We start from the raw sequence: 8,848 nt of genomic DNA, 5'->3' as shown, positions 1-8,848 counted from the left end.
AGCATTTTCAAGCTCTGATGAAGTGATGGAATGTGAGGCATGTCTCACTGATGCAGGCGTCACTGTGGATATCAGTACCAGCTCCGCACTCCTCTTTTTTTCTGTCTACTTTTCCTCCCTGTGCTGTTTTTCTCTCTCTGTCCACCCTCTGGCCCCTCTTTCTCCTCTTACCTTATCCTCCTTTTCAGACTACTTCAAGGAAAGGCACACAAAGACTAACACACAAGGCTCAAGTAACATTTTCAGTGTCTCTCCTCAATCTAAGAGGTCTCTGTGTGTCCTGTCATTTATCACATTAAACACACATTAAACAATCAGGATAGATACTATGGGGTCCAAAAAGTCTGATAGCTTTACGGAATTACAAAGATATGATCAGCATAACAATTTGAGTTAAAAGTTAAAATTAAAGTTATCAGAATGCCCTAGTATTTAGTTGATGCCGCTCTGCTGAGCTTTCTACCGTATTTGTTTAAAAATCCTGAAAAAATTGTATCAATGCACTGTAAAAGTGATCAGTTGACTTACTGTAACTGAAACCCATTGCCTTAAAATTATTAAATAAATAAACTTCATGCTTAATTGAAAATAAATAAGTTATGTGGAATTGTCAAGTTCACTTAACTTAATTTTTTCAATTACCTGAAGTTTATTTACTTAATAATTTTAAGGCAATGGGTTTCCTCACTTTTTTAAGTTAAGTCAACTTATCGCTTTTTACATTGTGGTTTCCACAAAAATATTAAGCAGCACAACCGTTTTCAACATTGATAATCAAAAGAAATGTTTATACTTTTATAAAACTTTTTGTACATTTCCAGATTTTGAATCCCAGACATTTAGACCACACTGCATGTCAAGTCATGCCAAATCATTTGAGATGATCCAGGACAACCCTGTCATAGGTTAACAGAAATCCAGCAATCCAGTTCCAAATTCATCTGAAAATTAGGGTGAATGCCACCAAACACTTTGATAGCCATTTCCTCACGTTTCAGCACATCACTATGGCAGTTTTCACTGCACACATTCTGTTGGCTCATATACAAATGTGATAATCTGAAAGCAAAGTCTATTTTAACAAACATGACGCCAGATTCTTGAGGTAACCAAATAAATATCTATAGACGTTGAGGCATTTCACACATGGCTAACAGAAAAACTTATGAAGTTGACCACCCTAGCAAAGCAGCCTCTAATTTTTGCTCCAATCTCTTATTTCATAGCAGACAGTGACAACAAATGAACACCAATCAGCACCTACATGCCAGAATAGTGGGCCTTTTCCTGGACCGGATCTTCTTGAACTTCCCGCGAAAGTCGCCGCTCAGCATCAGGTCTTCAGGAAAGCTGGCCATGCTCACCACTTCAATCCCATCACTTTCCTGATGCACCGGCAGCTCCTTGCAGCCACGCTCGCCGATCGACATCTCCAGTTAACGTCGGGCTTTCCACAGCGGGACCATTGAACTTGTGATTTTCAGTTTGTTTGCTCTCCTTCTGTTGCTCTTTCTCTCGTCTTTTCCTTCTCACAGAAGACTGAGTCTTGATCCTGGGCTGTTTCTTATACCAGTGTGTGCATGGGTGTGTGTGTGTGTGTGTGTGTGGTGTGGAGAGATGCAGCCAGATATGAGCCCGGCTCCACGCTGCAAGTGTGTTTTAACCCCCTCGCGCTTGTCAAAGCAGTTCAGCCAGTTACAGTACAACGTATGAGAACAGGCAGGTGTAGGATTACTGTGCCGCCCAGTGACAGAATACGAAAGGAAAAGGAAAACGGAGAAAAAGAAAGAGACACAGGAAATGCTGCAGTGGGCAGCTCTCCGTCTGTGAATAGTTATCACAAATAAGCTGCTTCCGTCATTCTGTGTAATTGAGTCCTCATCCTGTGATAGTCCAGAGGGTGGGATTCCCCAAAGATAATGCAGATCCTTGCACGTCTCATGTTTTGGAGAGGCATCCCCAAACTCCGCTGGGATGGAGGAATCATTTGTGCCATTTGAAAGCTCAGATATGGATTGTCCTTATTAAGTCACTAAGAGAAAAACTCAGCACAGACTATGTAATGGGAATTGTTGCATCATGGGTGTAAACCCTCAAAGGCTTAATAAGAAATCCCTATAAAAAAACTTACCTTCTGACGCTCATTTGTACTTAGAAATAGCACCAGAAATGGCCCACACCTACATGAATGGATTTTTCCACTGTTACCATACATGAGAAATACAAACCCACTTTGTGTGCACTTCTAGGCGTTTTCTGTTTTAAAAGTAAGTCTGTTTAGCCAGCTAGTACACTGAAGAATAGATATACTGTATGCCACAAGAAAAATACAATTAGTGTTTTTCCCCAGCATGATCTGGGTTAGTCACACCCTGTGATGTTGCGTAATACATTTGTCCTATTCAAATTTAAAGCGAATAAAATAAGGGAAAGGTTCAGCTTGTGAAAAGTTCCTAATGGAAAACCACAATTGAATTAAGAGGATTGTAACCACACAAAATCACTTAAGTATTCAAATTACAGCTATGAAAGGATTTTTCGGTGAAAAAGTAAAGTGAATATGAGGGCGTATAGAGAACTTCATGGATTTTTTTAGGATGTACAATTTTGCATGAACAGCTATATCAAATGTATACTACCGGTCAAACTTTTGGGTTCAGTAAGTTACTCTGAAGACATCTCTTATTTAAAATTTGAATATATTTTAAAATGTAAATTATTCTTGTGAGTGTAAAGCTGAATTTTCAGTATCATTACTCCGGTCTTCAGTGTTGCATGATCCTTCAGAAATCATTCTAATATGATGATTTGCTGCTCAAGAAATTATTATTATCAATGTTGAAAACAGTTGTGTGGCTTAATATTTTTGTGGAAAACTTTTTTTCAGGATTCTTTGATGGACAAAGTTCGAAACAACAGCATTTATTGGAAATAGAAATGGTTTATAACATTATAAATGTCTTTACTGTCACTTTTGATCAATTTAGTGCATCATTGCTTAATAAAAGCATTAAATTATTTTTTAAAAATCTTACTGACCCCAAACTAGTGTATATGTCTTGTTTAAAAGAATATGGCAGTTTTGTTTTATTTTTGTCAAATCTGAATTTCAAAAATAAAGTTTTAATTTCAGATTTGATACAAAGCAATCTCAAAGTGACTTTTAACGTAAATTGTATCATAAGTTGCACTAATGCAATGTTTGTTAAAAAGGTCTTGTGAAATCTAGAAGAAAAAAATGGGGCAACTGCGCCCTCTAGAGTAGAAACAAGCATATGCAGGACTGCCACAACTCGCAACTCAAATGTTCACGTTTAAAGAATACCATAAAAAATCCATAAGAAAGGACATGATAACATGTCGTACATATGCCTACAAATTGAGTATATCATATCAAAAACTAACGAAGATAAGGCCATGCCTGTGATAAATTCATTGCTCACAGAGCGTGCTTTAAAGACAGTCTCCGTTTATAGTCAAAAGCTGTTTCATAAGCTCCAGAAATGCAGAGCAGGTCTCTGTGGGCAGAGAGAAGTAGGCGAGAGTTTGGCGAAGAGAGTCAACACCTCCGGGCACTGGGAGAATTCAGCAAGCTGTTGCCATGGCGAGGGACATCTGAATTTACATACGCAGAGAAGGGCCTGGTGAATAATTGATAAACGCCTATTATTAGAATAAACTCATTTAAAGTTAATTGTACTCTGATGTGCCTTCTGTAAATTCCAGAGAAAACAACAGCAACAAACATCTGCCACACTGCAAATGAACGACTCAACACTCTCAACTGGATGAGTGTGTACTTTGTCTCTGTTGACCCATATTTCTCAATCATTTGCATCAGTGCAAACGCTTTGGAGAATATGTGCTTATTGAGTTAAAAATGCTGTAGTTCAACACAAACTCTGGAAGATCAATTCCTCAAATGATTTCTGAGAAAAGCAACAGCAAAAGGCCATTAAGGGGAAAAAAGCTGAAAACATGTTAAATAGTTTCAGACTCGTGCATTGTTCCAGGCAATAGTTTAATGCGTGGAGATGGTGAGAACATATCATGTGACTCAAAGCAGCTCTTTCAACCTGATCTCGTGTACATCCATCCGTCTAAGGGCTTCAGCTGCCATCTGGAGCTCAGAGACCACAGAGAGGCATCTATCTGCTCCCCATCGCAACACACAAACCCCAACATCAAGCTCAACCGTACATTTAACGCATGCTTTACACTTAGACACGTTGCATTGAGCACATGGCTGTTTTAGGATTTCATGTAGATTTTGAAGCAGTTCATACTGGGATTTAAAATTAATTAAAAGAATAAGAATTAATAACTAGCCCTAATGCTTTGCAAATATTATCTTTACTAGATTTTGTGTTTACTTGATTTCATGCATTGCTATGTGTTGCTATATTACAACATGTTCTGACTGATTTTTAGCACATTGTTTTGTAGTTTAGCAGTATTATCATCTTTATACTATTATAGTATTTATCAATATATTGAATAAGCTTATATTGCAATAATTTGAATACATTTTTTGTCGTTTTTCATTTCTATTTGGCTATCTAATTCTTTTTTATTTCAGTTTTAGTCATTTTAGTACTTCAAACCAATCATTCCATTTCAGCTAACTTTTATCTAATATATTTATCTCTTATTATATTTTTCATTTAATATTTATCTTTTATTTAGCCTATATTTATTTCAATTAATGAAAATTAATTTAATTGTTTTGGTTTCAACTAAGATTAACAACAGGCTGTTCTAGGTTGTTGCTAGATGTTTTTTTATTTAATAATAAAAAAAAAAAGTATAACTTTTCTTTTAAAAGTCCATCCCCAAGTCACTATGAAATGATGCTTCTTATATACGGCTCAGTCTTCTCAGACTAAGGGATTTTTTTTATTTATTATTATTTTAATCATCCAACAAGCAAAAATCATAAGTCAAATAACTCCTCATCTCAACAAGCAGCACGACTTTAATAGTAATGAAGTTTAGGGATTTGATAAATAATACAATACTGTCACAGATTGAGCTTAGGTTCCTTGCCACTGCCACATTTGGCTTGCTTAGTTGGGGACACTTAATATTCAACAATATTATTGATCAGACTGTATTGGATGAGAACTGAACCGGGCTGGACGATGACACCACTGTTTTCTACAGAGCTCCTTTAGTCAAATTGAACTAATTTAATAATTAATGACCTTTACAACGGAACTGAATCAACACTGAACTGACCTTAGCTGAACAATGACACTATTTTCTTTTAGAGCTGCTTTACAGCAGAACTGAATTCTGTTTGCATCATTATATCATTATTTCCAGTCGATCACTGTAAAGCTGATTTAAAACAATCTGTATTGTATAAAGCGCAATTTAAATAGAAGTGGCTTGACTTGCCAATAATAAATATTTCTGTAAATAAAAATAAAATATTTAAAAAAATATTTAAATATATTTATTTATTTGTTTAAGTATAATACAATAAGAAAATGTATTTATTCTAAAAATAATTCTATAAAGGTGCCAATGAATGCAGCATTCTAGGGTTGCGACTGGTGTTCGCTGTATGAAAGTACCGGTTCTTTCCGCTCCACTGATAATGGGGTCTTTCAGGGCATCTGGGTCCTCACCCTGCACCTGTCCTTCTAACTGCTTGTCTGTTAGCAAACAGAGGCACAGCTCATTTCTGACATCCAATCAGACAGGTCAGAAACTGCTAATGGGCGGAGCTTACATCTCATCACCCTATGGCATCGCAGAAAACCGGTGCCACTGACACCGGTGTCACGCTGCTCATATCTGGTTACGGCCAGGTGATTCTGATCTTTTTTTGTTCCCGGCATCGATACGTATACACAAACGTTCATTGTTCAGCTTTCAAGATGGGAAAAGGAAATCAGCCGTTGGCTCAGGTTCAACAATCAAGCGTTTGACACTCACAAAAGACGCCCTCCGTCTTAAGTGACACATGAAGACGTTGGTGTTTGAATGTCCCTGGGCCTCGGCCATTGTCTGAATGGCAACGTTCAAGCCAAGTCATAATTGAACTGCAAGCGAACAGGATTCAGGCTAATTAGATGATGCTTTCATGTGCCTTTGGATGAAACGCATATGTGTTGGCGGTTGAACATGAAGAATAGAAAAAAAAAATAGAGAAGGAACATGACTATGTAAAGATGCCAGATCATAAAGCTTCCTGCCCACCTTCTCGCATATTTATAGTAGCGTACTAAACCAGCACGGTTGCCTGAGAAACACGCTTCTGTGGGATGTTCTTCAAACAGATGTCTGGGAATGTTCTTGTCAGAATGATTCAATAAGCTCTGGAATGACAGCTAAAGAGAGTGAATTACAGCAAATCATTGCACTGTCATAAAGGTCAACTCCATCTGTCTCTGATAGCTTCACTTCTATTAGCTATTCTAAGACAACACAAATTGTTATAAGCAAATCCCAACCATTTTTATGGTTCACACATTCAATAGGACTTTTAGCATATAAAAAAACAACAACTAACTTTTAATCCAGCAGCATGGGCTCATTTACATAAAAGCACGCTTACATACAGACCTGTTGCATATCCTATTATATTATTTATTGAACTACTTTGCAGTTCCACAAGCAGCTACTGTACATGCAACTTCACCAAGATCGCTAAAATGCATTAGTCGACACTGCTTTTAGATCATTCTAGTCTAAAATCTAAATTATTTGTAATATTTCACAATCAATCAGCACTCTTTTATATTCAAACCTGTATGAATTTCTTTCCTCTGTTGAACACAAAAGAAGATATTTTGAAGAAAATGGGTAACTAAACAGTTTCAGGTCCCCATTGACTTCCATAGAAGGAAAACAGATACTATGGAAGTCAATGGTGCCCCACGGCTGTTTGGTTACCGGCATTCTTCAAAATATATTTTTCTATTTTCTATTTGACTATCCCTTTAATAAATTTTGTATCAAATCATTGTTAATTAGATCAGCTCTATTAAATAATATTAACATTTGATTGTAATAATCTAATAGTACATTGAGTAATGTTACTTAATAGGAACTTATTGTAAACTGTAACCATTTTTATTTTATTTTTAGCTTTTATATAATAATGTTTGGCAGGCCCTCTAGCAGCATGGGATCATTTACATAAATGCACGCCTACATACAGAAGGGTTGCATTGTGCTATTCTATTCTTTATTTAACAGGAATAAGTGAATGTATGAAAAAGCATCAAAGTCTGTTCATATTCTTCATTCTGATCTACTCCCTAAAAAGAGGTAATTCAATATATATTCTTTGGTAGGACAGCTGTAGTCAAAGAAACCTACAAATAAAGGATTGGTCAGTAATAGTATACCAGATAAAATGTTAATAGTTGCATTTTATCTCAGAAGTAGGCTATTAATGCCTGGTTAATGGAGATACGTCAGTATTTGATGCGTCCCAGTTTATCCAAAAATAAACACATGCGCAACATGTTGCAAACCTCATCACGACCATAGTAAACTTTTGTTATAATCCTTCATGCAAATACCCAACAGAACGATTTCAGGGAATGTAGTTCAGGAAACGTGAAGGATAGGGTTCACGTGATGAATATTTAATACAAAGTGTGGATTCACAGAGGTGACAGATAAACCGCTCCAAATGACAGACGCCAATATAAGTGAACAGACGTACCTGTGAAGAAAGGACTTTTCTCGACTACTGCTCCATCCTAAAGTTGCTGCGGATGCGATGAATTCTCGCACTTGCCTCGAGGTATGCGGAGCCTTTGCCTCGTCAATCAAACAAGTAGTGTGAAGTCGTAAGCTCCTCCCATTTGTTAAGCTCCTCCCATCGGTAGCCCTGGAACGAACTTACCGGTATGTATTTTCTATTTGTCAGTCAATGTGTCTTTACTTCACAAACATAACTTACTCCAAAACGATATAGTTATAAGTTGTTGTGTTAATATATGAATGATATCCAGTCAGCCGTTCAATATAGAAAAATAAACACTCTTCCACCTTGAATGGGTTGGTTTTGATAATGGCCAGCTAATTATACCTCGCTTATTACACGGCTAACGTACTTAACAAATAAATACATGGACATTAAATATTGATATCTTTATTTCCATACGTTTAGCTTAATCTAAAAAAGTTCATCACAATGCACAATGTCTAATGCAACAAGACAACACTAACTTAATTAGATTTAACGTTAATTCTCAGCCACCTTTAGTGTCTCTTACCGGTTCCTTATTCTCCTGAGTTATGTTTCCGTTTTCTTGATTCTGAATCCTTTTATCAAAAGTTTTATGCTGATTATTATATAAATTCACAAAATCCGAGGCCTTTCTGCAGTTGGTAGTCGAAGTAACCGTTTTGAGTCACAAGGTGGCGGCAATTAAACGTTGGGATGAAAAAAAAGGAGATACCGTGAAGTGAAAACGAAAAAAAAAAAAGAAAAAAAAAAGGTTTTCTCTAAATTAAACAGCTGTGAAATTAGAGGCCATTATACAAAAATATTTCACAAAATATTTTTATAGTAATCATTTTTCTACATATATTACACTGCTATGATGAATGTCATGACTGAATGGAAGTAAGATGTAGGTGGCTCCATTTACTATTGCAAGTGAATCAGGATTTTTCTTTATTTTTTGACACAAATACACTACAAAAAAAAGAGAAATAATACTGTACATCATATAGGCTACATATGCAAAATACAAATAGTCTGCATGCCCACTGTTTAAAAAACAACCAACCTTCTGTCAAAGTAGGCTACATCTTACAAGATCAGTGTATGGTCTTAAAACCTATTGACTAGTAAGGTTATAACACATTCAGCCATTTT

This window comes from Scardinius erythrophthalmus, assembly GCF_964197995.2.
Source record: "Scardinius erythrophthalmus genome assembly, chromosome: 7".
In the NCBI taxonomy this organism is placed as follows: domain Eukaryota; kingdom Metazoa; phylum Chordata; class Actinopteri; order Cypriniformes; family Leuciscidae; genus Scardinius; species Scardinius erythrophthalmus.
This window is presented reverse-complemented; position numbering follows the sequence as displayed.